At 45.7% G+C, this 13,185-nt stretch overlaps 1 protein-coding gene across 4 annotated transcripts in view; it reads right to left on the reverse strand.

Moving 5' to 3' along the window:
- Positions 1-13,185, reverse strand: part of LITAF (lipopolysaccharide induced TNF factor) — a 112,630-nt gene that overhangs the window by 95,027 nt on the left and 4,418 nt on the right. For 3 of the 4 annotated variants that reach the window (XM_079946010.1, XM_079946008.1, XM_079946009.1), the window contains exon 3: positions 5,984-6,097. The exons of the other annotated variant lie outside the window; for it this stretch is intronic. The gene's annotated coding sequence lies outside the window, so the exon portion shown is untranslated. The remainder of the gene's footprint in view (positions 1-5,983; positions 6,098-13,185) is intronic. 4 annotated transcript variants of the gene reach the window in all.

A 13,185-nucleotide genomic window follows, 5' to 3' on the forward strand; every position in this document is an offset into this window, starting at 1 on the left:
TTGTCTCCTGGAATGGCAGGGGCAGCGCTCCTTGTGTCCCCAGGCCCATGGCTCTGGCCAGGGGGCTCTTGGCGGGTTGGTGGCCAGTGGGTAGCCAGGGCCCTGGAGGCTCGTCAGACCCTCCTCCTGAGAACAGGCTGCTCCCAGCTGGCCCGGCCCTGCTTAGGGCAGGACACCAGGCCTCACCCTGAATCCCCGCTTTGCTCTCTCTGCAGGCTCCCCACGGCTGGGCCTGCCGGCTGGCTCTTTGCTAAAAATCCTCCACACCTGACCGTCCCTGCCTCAGTCCAAGTCCTTCATGGGCTGCAGGGGCCTCCTCCCTGCTCTCCCGGGCCCTCTGATCTGTTCTCCACGAGGCAGACACAGCCAGCTCTTTAAAATTTAATCTGGGTCCCACCCATCTTCCCAGGGAGGATGAAACCCTTTAAAGTCCTTGCATTGCTTTGCGGATAAAGCTCAGCCACCCTCCCCGCTACCTGACCTTTCCACCCTGACCTCGACCTCCGTGGCCAGCAGCGTCTCACACATTACTCCCCTCTGGGTGTTTCTTGACCGCTGGGCCTTTGCACATGTGGTTCCCCCTGCCTGGAAAGATCTTTCTGCCTCTCTGCTCAGTTAGTTGTCCTCGCTCAGCTTTCAGATCAGGCCTCAAACATCACATCTTCCAGGAAACCTCAGGTCCCTGTCAAGGTCGCATCCCTCTACACAGTCTCACAGCACCGTATTTGCCCTCGGGGATTGTTCAGGGTGACTGTATAGTTACGTTTAATGTCTGCCTCCCCTTAGACTGAAATGTGCTGAGACTGGGAACCTTCTCTTACCTGCCTCTCTCAGCACTGCACCTGGTGCATCAAAGTCTGGATGCAGCAGAGACATGCACGTTCCTTCGTGCATTTGCTCTCCATAAGCATTTGCTGAGAATCCACTGTCTCTGGGCTACCAAGTTGGCACAGACCTGATCCTGGCCCTCAGGGGGCTCAGCCTGCTGGGGATCACACACTACAGTGAGACCCGGGCTGGGCAGCGGCCACAGAGCAGGACCTCAGGGAGGGCTTCTCAAGACTTGAACAGCGAGTGGAAATCTGAGAAAAGAGGGGGAAGGGAACCCCAGTCGTGGGAACAGCCTGTGCAAAGGTCCTGAGACAGGAGGAGACAGGAGGCATCAGGGAACTGTAGTGGCTGAGCATGGCTGCAGTGCAGGGAGGGAGGAAGGGGTGGAGGATACAAGGGCTGATGGAGATGCTCAGGACCTTGAGCTACCTTCCTGCCTCACTCCCCTGTGGTCTCCCCCCAGGACAGGTCAGAACCTGCCAGAATCACGCTCACCAGCTCCAACTCCCTCCCTCTGGGGCCAGAGCAGCAGGGACAGGGTTTGGTAGGGGCAAGGTTTGGCAGGAGCCGGGTTTGGCAGGGGTCGAGGGCAGTGTGGGAGGATTTTCCTCCATGCATTGGGAACCAGGGAGCCCCAGGAGGCACCAGCTCTGTTCAGAAATGATTCTCATTTTCTTGCACAACCCTCGCTCTCAGCCAGTTCTCACCAAGCGCTCAGCTGCCTGTGTACCATGTCCATGCTACAGATAGAGAAACCGAGGCTCGGAGACTGGGGTCTTGGAGCTGAGATGAGTCAGAGCCGGGCTTGAACCCACAGGCTGTGTGACTCAGAGCCCAGAACGTGTTCCTTGCAGAGCCTGTTCCACGTGGGGCAGTCTGGTTCCAGCACAGCGCCCATCAGGCTCAGGACTATCAAAATAGCATCAGCTCCCTGTCTGAGGGGATTGCTGGCTCTGTTCCGAGGCAGGTCCTATGGCTGCACACCGCATCAGCCCGTTCCAGAGTTACACGCGTTCTCTGTCAGGCAGGCACACTGCCTGGAATCCCAGTCTTTGCAGAGGCCCTGAGGATGCCCTGACAGAGCTGCTGGTGCAGGACCCCCATAAACAGGAGGGAGCACCTTGCCGGGTGCAGAGGGTTCTGGGGCTCAGAGGGTGGGCTGTGGCCTTTGCCCACCTCTCACCTCACATGGGGAGGCTGGCAGGCAGGTTCCATCTTACTTCCTGGTACCACTTTTCCTTCTGGAAGCTTCCCCTCGACTGGAGTGAGATCCAAGGGGGCAGAGTCCTGCCTGCACCCCTGGACCCCAGGGCCCCATCCACAACCTCATCCCCAAGCACAGCCCCAGGGCCAGCCCTGAGCCTGCGGGCTCCAGGCTCAATTTGTGCGTGAGCAACCTCTCAGCTCTTCCTGGCTTTGTTGTTTTCCCAGTATTTTCTCTCAATTATTTCTTTTCCTCTAAATATTACTGTGTAGATTTTGTTATAGATATATTAACTATTTTCAATAAATTGCATATCTATTTTCATTATATATTAATATAATAGGTTAATATATTATGTTAAGATATTCCTATATATTATAATGATAATGCATATTAATGTAACAATAACACTACACATTAGAATTTTATTATTCTGTTAACTTCAACAGGAAGATCTCTCAGACCCTATCATTTGTTAGTACTGTAATCTGGGACTTAAAATTTCTCTGAAGTCAGTAGTTGTTATTATCCACCTGTTTATAAAAGCTGCCCATGAACTGAAATTCTTTTCTGGAAACAGCACCCACCTTACGAGGTTGTGGGGAGGGTCAGATGAGGTGACTGGCGCTAAGGACAGTCAGCGCTCAACAAACACCAGCTTGTCATTCTGGCTCAGCAGAACTGTGTCTTCATATGTTTCAAATTATCCTTTAAAATCAGTAAATCAAAAAGAATAAGGCACGTCTATGTGTGATGATAAGGAGTGAATTTCAAGCTATATTTTCAAGTGAGAAAAGCAAAGAATAGAATACCATGTATAGAATATTACCATCTGTGCTTTTAAAATAGGGATATATCTTTATCCATCCATCCATTCATCCATCCATCCATCCATCTCCTGTGTTCAAACAGGACAGCTCTGGAAGAGAAGAGAAGATGGAGCATGCACACCTGGACCCCCACCTCCTCCCCTTTTCCTCTGGTTTTCTCCAAACGTGTATGGTACGTGATGCATGATACTTCTGTATTTACTGTCCATCCCCTCCAGTAGAATGGAAGCCCCATGAGGGCAGGGATGTCCGCCTGTTGTGTTTGCTGTTGTGACTCCCACACCCAGAACTTTGCTGTCCAACGGGTCAATCACCAGCCACATGTGTTGCCTGAGCCCTTGACACTGGGCTGGTTGGAACTGAGATGTGATATGTGAATCAAATCCACATTGGGTTTTGAAGACTCAGTGTGTCATGGACTGAATTGTGTCCCCCCTTCCAAATTTATATGTTGAAGAACTAAGCCCCATTTCCTCAGAATACGACTGTGTTTGGAGACAGGGCATTTAAAGAGGTAATTAAGGTAAAATGAGGCTATTAGGGTGGGCCCTAATCTAACCTGACTGGTGTCTTTACAAGAAGAGGAGATTAGGACACTGAGAGAAACCAGGGACCACACACACAGAGAAAAGACCATGTGAGGACACAGCAAGAAGGCAGCTGTCTGCAAACCAAGGAGAGAGGCCTTCCTCAGAAGAAACCAACCCTGCCAGCACCTTGATCTTGGACTACCAGCCTCCAGAACTGTGAGAAAATAAATTTCTGTTATTTATGCCACCCCACCTGTGGTATTTTGTTATTGCAGCCTGAGCTAACTAATACACCATGAAAAGATCATTAAAATTTCATTAATAATTTTATATACTAGGTTTGGATATACTGGGTTAAAGAAATATATTATTATTTCAAGAAAATTAATTTCACCTGTTTCTTTTGACTTTTTAAATGTGGCTCTTGGAAAATTTTAAATTTCATGGGCAGCTCTCACTGGTGGCTGACATCATACTTTCTGATACCATAGCCTGGCACAGTGCCTGGCACATAGTATGTGCTCAATAAGTATCTGTTGAATAGATCAATTAAAATAGCTGTCTTTGGAAAGTGACTGGAAGATGGGAGGAAGGGTGACTGGCTTTGCACTGTATTCCCTTTGAGTTTACCATGAGCAAGTATCTTCTTAAAAAAAGAGAGAGTGGGCTTCCCTGGTGGCGCAGTGGTTGAGAGTCCGCCTGACGATGCAGGGGACACAGGTTCGCGCCCTGGTCCGGGAAGATCCCACATGCCGCGAAGCGGCTGGGCCCGTGAGCCACGGTCGCTGAGCCTGCGCGTCCGGAGCCTGTGCTCCGCAAAGGGAGAGGCCACAACAGTGAGAGTCCTGCGTACCGCAAAAAAAAAAAAAAGAGAGAGAGAACGAGAGATCTAAAATAAAATACGATGAAACACTCCCTTTGTGATGACTTAATATATTAAGACAAAATAAGAGTTGCCCTCATACAATTAAAAGTGCCTCTTGGACTTCCCTGGTGGCGCAGTGGTTAAGAATCCGCCTGCCAATGCAGGGGACACGGGGTTCGATCCCTGGTCCGGGAAGATCCCACATGTCGCAGAGTAACTAAGCCCGTGTGCCACAACTACTGAGCCTGTGCTCTAGAGCCCACGAGCCACAACTACTGAGCCTGTGTGCCACAAGTACTGAAGCCCATGCGCCTAGAGCCCGTGCTCCACAAGAGAAGCCACCGCAATGAGAAGCCCGTGCACTGCAACGAAGAGTAGTCCCCGCTCACCGCAACTAGAGAAAGCCTGCGCGCAGCAACAAAGACCCAGCACAGCCAAAAATAAATAAACAAATAAATAAAATAAAAGCTGCCTCTCGCAGGTATGCACATAATAGTCAGCCACCAGGTGCCCTCAGACGGATGAGTGTGTCAGCCACGAACTGCCGGAAAGCTGAGTCTCGGATGATGGGGGAGATTCCTCTCCACACCCCAGGCTCAGGCAGGGAAGCAGGTCCCAGAGTCTCCTGCACAAGCCCCCTCCCCAGGATGAACAAAACACAGGGCTGGGCCCAGGGACAGCCCCCCAGTGTCAACAACCTAAGGTGCCTCCCGAGTCCCTCCAATCCTCCTGCCTGGGGTTTGCTTTGTCCCACTATACAATGGGCACATTGGGCTCACTCCATTTTTCAAACTTTTTTTTTCGGTCACACCGCAGGACATGCAAGATCTTAGTTCCCCAAACAGGGATCGAACCCACACCCCCTGCAGTGGAAGCACAACGTCCTAACCACTGGACAGCCAGGGAATTCCCATTTTTCAAACTTTTTACCATGGAAAATTTCAAACATATACAAAAACACAGAGAATAGTAAAGAGAGCCTCCAAGCACTGTCCCCTCCCCTCCCCAACCGTCAACTCATCATTTCCTTTCACATTTACCCCCTCCCCACCCTGACTATTTTAAAGCAATTCCCCAACAGAGTATCACTTCCTCTGTAACTAGTCCAATATGTTTCTCCAAAAGACAAAGCCTCTTTTTCAAAACATAACCACAGAACCACTATCACACCAAATAAAAGTGAACAATAACAGCTTAATATCATCCAGGATCCCCTTGGTGGTCACATCCCCTAAATATCAACTTAAAACAAAACAGTTAATATGTTCAGTCAGGATCCAAACAAGGTCTGCACATTGAAATCAGTTTATGTTTCTTAAACCCCTTTTATTGTAGACTTTATTTTGTTGTGGTGGTGGTTCTCCTATTTTATTTTTTTATTTTAAAATTTTTACTGGGGTAGAGTTGATTTACGATGTTGTGTTAGTTGCAGGTGTACAGCAAAATGAATCTGTTATCCATATACATTAAAGTAGACTTTAGATTACTCCAGTATATCCTTCTATTCCCTCCCACGGCCCATCTCTCCCCTTCCTGCCAATATCCACCATATTAGTTATCTATCTGCTGCATAATGAATTTCCACAGAACGTAGCACTTAAAACAACAAACATTAATTATCCCATAGTTTTTGTTGGGCAGGAATCTGGGTGTGACTTCCTCCAGTGAGAACCCTTAAGAGTTTCTCCCTGCAATCTAAGTGTCGGTGGGGCTATAGTCTCACCTGCAGGCATGACTGGGCAAGGATCCAGCTTCCAAGCTCCCTCAGTACACGTTGGCAGCATTCAGTTCCTTTCCATGTGGGGCCCTCCAACGTGGCAGCTCACAACGTGGCAACCTGTGTCATCAAAGTGAGCAAAGGAGAGGGAGCAGTGGGTCTCACACTTGTGTATGTGCCAGACTCTCCCAGAGGACCTGTTAAAACACAACTCACTAGGCTCCACCCCCAGAGCTCCTGATCCAGCAGGCTTGGGTGGGGCCCAAGGATGTGCATTTTTTAAAAATTAACATTTATTTATTTATTTTATTTCGGCTGCGCCAGGTCTTAGTTGCGGCACGCAGGATCTTTGTTGGGGCAAAAGCACAAGCTTTTAGGTGCGGTATGCGGGCTTCTTAGTTGCAGCATGCGGACTCTTAGTTGCGGCATTCAAACTCTTCAGTTGCGGCATGCACATGGGCTCTAGTTCCCTGACCAGAGGTCTAGCCCGGGTCCCCTGCCCTGGGAGTACAGAGTCTTACCCACTGGACCATCAGGAAAGTCCCAGGATGTGCATTTCTAACAAGCTCCCAGGTGATGCTGGGGACCACACGTTGAGAGCTACAGAATTATAGGTACCCCCCTCTCTAATTTTTTATTTCTTCATTGCATTTTATCTGTTGAGGGGCCACTCTTAAGAAGTCCAAGGTGAAGACAATGGTTTCAATCCTGGATGCAAATGAGAATTACTTGGTGAAAAACTAAAAATACAGTTGCCATATGATCCAGCAATCCCACTCCTGTGCATCTATCCAAACAAAACTGTAATTCAAAAAGATACATGCACCCCTACATTCACAGCAGCACTAGTCACAATAGCCTTTTGGCTATTGTGAAACAACCTAAATAGCCACTGACAGATGAATGCATAAAGAAGATGTGGTACATATACACACACATACACACCTACATATAATGGAATACTACTCAGCCAGAAAAAAGAAATAATGCCATTTACAGCAACATGGACGGACCCAGAGATTATCACACTAAGCAAAGGAAGTCAGAAAGAGAAAGACAGATACCATACGATATCACTTAAATGTGGAATCTAAAATGCAACACAGGGCTTCCCTGGTGGCGCAGTGGTTGAGAATCTGCCTGCCAATGCAGGGGACACGGGTTCGAGCCCTGGTCTGGGAAGATCCCACATGCTGCGGAGCAACTAGGCCCGTGAGCCACAACTACTGAGCCTGTGCGTCTGGAGCCTGTGCTTCACAACAAGAGAGGCCACAACGGTGAGAAGGCCCGTGCACTGCGATGAAGAATGGCCCCCGCTCACCACAACTAGAGAAAGCCCTCGCACAGAAACGAAGACCCAACAACACACCCAAAAATAAATAAATAAATTTATTAATAAATAAATAAATAAAATGCAACACAAATGAACCTATCTACAAAACAGAAACAGACTCACAGACATAGAGAACAGACTTGTGATTGCCAAGGCAGAGGGGGTGGGGGAGGGAAGGATTGGGAGCTGGGGATTACCAGATGCAAACTATTATATATAGGATGGATAAACAACAAGGTCCTACTGTATAGCACAAGGAACTATATTCAATATCCTGTGATAAACCATAACGGAAAAGAATATGAAAAAGAACATATACATAATTGAATCACTTTGCTATAGAGCAGAAATTAACACAACATTGTAAATCAAGTACACACCAATAAAATTGAAAAAAAATTACTTGGTGAACTTTAAAGGGTCACACCATCTCCACATCCCCAGCAGGGCCTGGGAGACAATCACTGAAAAAGCAAATGTCACAATAGCAACTCTGATGCTCAAGCCCAGCTATGGGCCACTCATGCATCTAGCTGTAGATTATTTCTAAATCTTTTAGCAAAGTGGGGCCAGTTATTCCCATTTTACAGATAAGGAAATTGAGGCCCCAAGAAGGTAACAGGAAAGTGGCAGAGCTGGGCTCAAACACAGCCCCAAGTGCTTTGTCTGTCAGTGGGTCGCAGGCCTGTAACTCATGCTGGAGTCTCCGTCCCCTCTTGATGGAAAGTCCTCTGCCCTCAGATCTAGAGAATAAAGTTGCTTGTGGTCAGGCTCAGCTGTGGATAAAAGCGCCTAAGAGCTGGGCCTTGGGAATAATTCCTGCCTGACCCCAAAGCAACCCCAGGCCCGGGATGGCAGCTGTGAATAATGGATGACACCGGGGAGAACACTGTGGCCTGTGATTCATCTCCACTGTGATGCACAACTACCTCTGGGGATGGGGAAGATAGATGGACTTCCCCAGCAGGAGGCCCCGCCTCTCCCCTCCATCCCCAGCCTCTCTCCAGCCTCAGAGTCAAAGGTAGGGGCCACCGGGGAATCAGGGGTCAACCCCACTGCCTATTACTTCCTCATTTCAGCCTCTAGACCCTTCCTCCTGTAGAAGCAGGGCCCAGAGACTAGATTCTGGAGGGTGAGGGAGGGAGGGAGGGAATGGCTTTGATGTGTGGTGGTGACAGATGAGGGCTCTGTAGCCAGACTGCCAGGGTTCAAGTCCTCTGCCATATGCTAGCATTGTGCTCTTGGGGGACTCACTCATCCTATCTGAGACTCAGTTTCCTCATCTGTAAAGTGTGGAAAATACCATCAACTTCACGGAGTTGTCAGGGGTTAAGTGAGTAAATAACACATGTAAAGCGCTTGGCATCACCTGGCACATGGTAAGTACTCAATAAATGCTAGTTAGTGTTCTTATGCTGTGTACCCGGCAATGTGGGAAGCTTCCTGTGTAATTTGTCTTATGCAATCCTTATGGCAACCAAGGGCAGTATCTGCTATAATTCTCATTTTACAGATGAGAAAACCGAGGTCACGGAGATGAAGTATAAGATCGCAAAGGCAGTCCATGGGAGGAGCAGAATTTGAACTCAACATCCAGTGAACAATTCCCAGTACACTCAAGAGTCCCAGTCAAACATCCTGCCCCACTGTCCCCAAAATACACTTGTCACCTTACAAAAGCTCCTAAGATTATACGACCCATCCCTCCTTAGACAAAAATCAACTCCAGATTAAGGGCTTAAATGCCAAAAACAAACAAACAAATAAAAACCACTTTAAAATTTTTAGTAGGAATTAGAGGTAAATATCCTTTGGAACTTAATGATGGAAAGGTGATAGATTATGGACTTAAAATGTCAAAACCAAAGCTTCAGAACCCTTAGTAGGAAATATAGGTGAATATATTTTAGACCTGTGTTGACAAAGATGTTCAGCATCATTAGTGATCAAGAAATGCAAATCGGGCTTCCCTGGTGGCGCAGTGGTTGAGAGTCCACCTCCCGATGCAGGGAACACGGGTTCGTGCCCCAGTTCGGGAAGATCCCACATGCCGGCGAAGCGGCTGGGCCCGTGAGCCATGGCCGCTGAGCCTGCGCGTCCGGAGCCTGTGCTCCGCAGCGGGAGAGGCCACAACAGTGAGAGGCCCGCGTACCGCAAAAAAAAAAAAAAAAAAGACATGCAAATCAAGATCTCAGCTGGCAACAATTTCACACTCAACTGGGAAACATTTTTAAATCTAATAATACCAAGTGTCGGAGAGGATGTGGATCATACATGCTGCTGGTGGGAGTGTAATTAGTGCAACTGCTACATAAAGTACCTTGTTATCATCTCCTGAAGTGAAACATTCACGTATTCTGAGTCCCAGTGATTCCATTTCTGGGTAAACATCCCAGAGAAACTCTTGCACGCGCACCAAGAGCCACTTATGAGAATGCCCAAACAGCACTGTAAATTAGCAGACACCTGGACACTACCCAGAAGGCCACCCACAGGACAGCAGATGGGTCAGCCATGGTACACAGACCTAGTGGATATATGACACAACAGTCAAAACAAGTGAACCTCAATATGGGCCAATCTTAGCTATACGTAGACTATTAAAGAAATTAAGCCCCATAAGAGTCAGACAGCTTGATACTCTTTTTTAGGTTATCTGGATTCCCTTTGTCATGGGTTGAATTGTGTCCCTGAAGAGAAACACTGAAGTCCTAATCCCTGGTACCTGGAAATGTGACCTTACTTGGAAATAGGGTCTTTGCAGACGTGATTAGTTAAGTTTAGATGAGGTCCCATGGGTTACAATGGGCCCTAAATCCAATGAATGGTGTCCTTATAAGAAGAAGAGGAGGTCCTAGTCGTAACAATCAGGCAAACAAAAGAAATAAAAGGCATCCATATTGGAAAGGAAGAAGTAAAATTATCTGTTCGCAGATGATATGATCTTATGTATAGAAAACCCTAAAGACTCCACCCAAAAGCTATGAGAACTAATAAATGAATTCAGTAAAGTTGCAGGATACAAAATCAACATATGAAAATCATTTGTGTTTCTATATACTAACAATGAACTATCTGAAAGAGAAATTAAGAAAGCAATCCCATTTACAATAGCATCAAAAAACGATAAAATACTTAGGAATAAATTTAACCAAGGAGGTGAAAGACCTGTACACTAAAAACTATAACACAAAACAAACAAACAAACAAAACCCTGATGAAAGAAACTGAAGAAGACACAAATAAATGGAAAGCTCTCTCGTGTTCTCGGACCGGAAGAATTAATACTGTGAAAATGTGCAAACTATCTAATGTGATCTATAGATTCAATGCAATCCCTATCAAAATTCCCATGGCATTTTTCACAGAAATTTACAAAACTACCCTAAAATTTGTATGGAACCACAAAAGTCAAATAGTCAAAGCAATCTTAAGAAAGAAGAACAAAGCTAAGGCATCACACTTCCTGATTTCAAGCTACGTCACAAAGCTATAATAAAACATACTGGCATAAAACTAGGTGCAGAGACCAGTAAAAATGAATACAGAGCCTAGACATAAATCCACATATACTGTATGTCATACAGTTGACATACAGTCAACTGATTTTTGACAAGGTGATAAGAACATACAATGTTTGAGAAAGGACAGTCTCTTCAATAAATGGTGCTGGGAAAACTGGATATCCACATGCCAAACAATGAAACTGGACCCCAGTCTTCCACCACTCACAAAAATTAACTCAAAATGGATCAAAGGCTTAAATGTAAGACTTGAAACCATAAAACTCCTAGAAGAAAATATACGGAAAAAGCTCTTTGACATTGGTCTTGGCAATGATTTCCTGGATAAGACCCAAAAGCACAGGCAATAAAAACTAAAATAAACAAGTGGGATTACATCAAACTAAAGAGCTTCTGCACAGCAAAGGAAACAATCAACAAAATGAAAGGCAACCTACAGAATGGGAGAAAATATTTGCAAACCATATATCTGACAAGGCGTTGATATCCAAAATATACAAAGAACTCACACAGCTCAATAGCAAAAAAAAAAAAAAAAAAAAAGTAAATAATACGATTTTTAAAATGGGCAAAGGACCCGAATAGACATTTTTCCAAAGACATTCAAATGGTCGATAGGTACATGAAAAGGTGCTCAACATCACTAATCATCAGGGAAAAGCAAATCAAAATCTCAATGACATATCACCTCACACCTGTTAGGATGGATATCATCAAAAAGACAAGAGATAACAAATGTTGGGGAGGGTGCGGAGAACAGGGAACCCTCTTGCGCTGTTTGTGGGGATGTAAATTGGTATAGCCACTGTGGAAAACATTACGGAGGCTCCTCAAAAAATTAAAAATAGAACTACCATATGATCCAGCAATCTCACTCCTGGGTATATATCCAAAGGAAATGAAACCAGTATCTTGAAGAGATATCTGAATTCCCATGTTTACTGCAGTATTATTCATGATAGCCAAGATATGGAAACAACCTAAATGTCCTTCAGTGGATGAATGAATAAAGAAAATGTAGCATATATATACATACACATATATATATGTATATATGTGTATGTGTGTATATATATATATATATATATATATATATATATATACACCTACATACACACTGTAATATTATTCCACCAGATGTTACGTGAAATAAGTCAGACAGAGAAAGACAAATACTGTATGGTTATCACTTATATGTGGAGAAGAAAGAGAGAAAGAGGGAAAGAGAGATAGAAGGAAAGAGAAAGAAAGAGAGAAAGCTGATTTCATAGAAACAGAAAATAGAACGGTGGTTGCCAGGGGCTGGGGGAAGGGGGAAATGAGGAGATGTAGGTCAAAGGGTACAAGAATAAGTTACAAGAATAAGTTCTGAGGATCTAAGGTACAGCGTGGTGACTCTAGTTAATAATTCATTATTGTATACTTGAAAGTTGCTGAGAGTAGATCTTAAACATTCTCACCACGTGCACACAGGTGTGCGTGCACACACACACACACACACACACACAAGGAGTTAACTATGTGAAGTGACAAATAGGTTAATTATATTGATCTGGGTAGTCATTCTGCAACGTGTATTATATCAAAGTATCACACTGTATACTTTAAATCATATTTGGCAATTATTCCTCAATAATGTTGGGGGAAAAAAGAAGAGGTGATGACACATAGAGGAGAAGGCATGTGAAGACAGAGGCAGGGGCTGGAGTGATGCACCTACAAGCCAAGCATTGCCACGGATTGCTGGCAACCACCAGAAGCCAGGAGAGAAGCATGGAGCAGATCCTTCCCTAAAGCCTGCAGAGGGAACATGGCTCTGCCAGCACCTTGATTTTGAACTTTTCGCCTCCAGAACTGTGAGAGAATAAATTTCTATTGTTTTAAGCCATCCAGTTTGTGGGAATTGCTTCCAGCAGCCAGGGGAAGCTAATATAGCCTTTTAATAAAGTTAGTAAGAAGAAACTAACATAAAAAAATATACTTTGAGGGACTTCCTTGGTGGTGCAGTGGTTAAGAATCTGCCTGCCAATGCAGGGGACACGGGTTCGAGCCCTGGTCCGGGAAGATCCCACATGCCTCAGAGCAACTAAGCCCATGGGCCACAACTACTGAGTCCTTGCGCCACAACTACTGGAGACCGCGCGCCCAGGGCCCGGGCTCCGCGACAAGAGAAGCCACTGCAATAAGCCCGTGCACCGCAACGAAGAGTAGCCCCTGTTTGCCACTGCTAGAGAAAGGCTGCGCGCAGAAACAAAGACCCAACGCAGCCAAAACTAAATAAATAGATTTTAAAAAAACCCTATATATATACATATATATACACACACACACTGAGGATAAAACCATACAAG

The sequence above is a fragment of the Stenella coeruleoalba genome (assembly GCF_951394435.1).
Source record: "Stenella coeruleoalba genome assembly, chromosome: 15".
NCBI classification, from domain to species: Eukaryota; Metazoa; Chordata; class Mammalia; order Artiodactyla; family Delphinidae; genus Stenella; species Stenella coeruleoalba.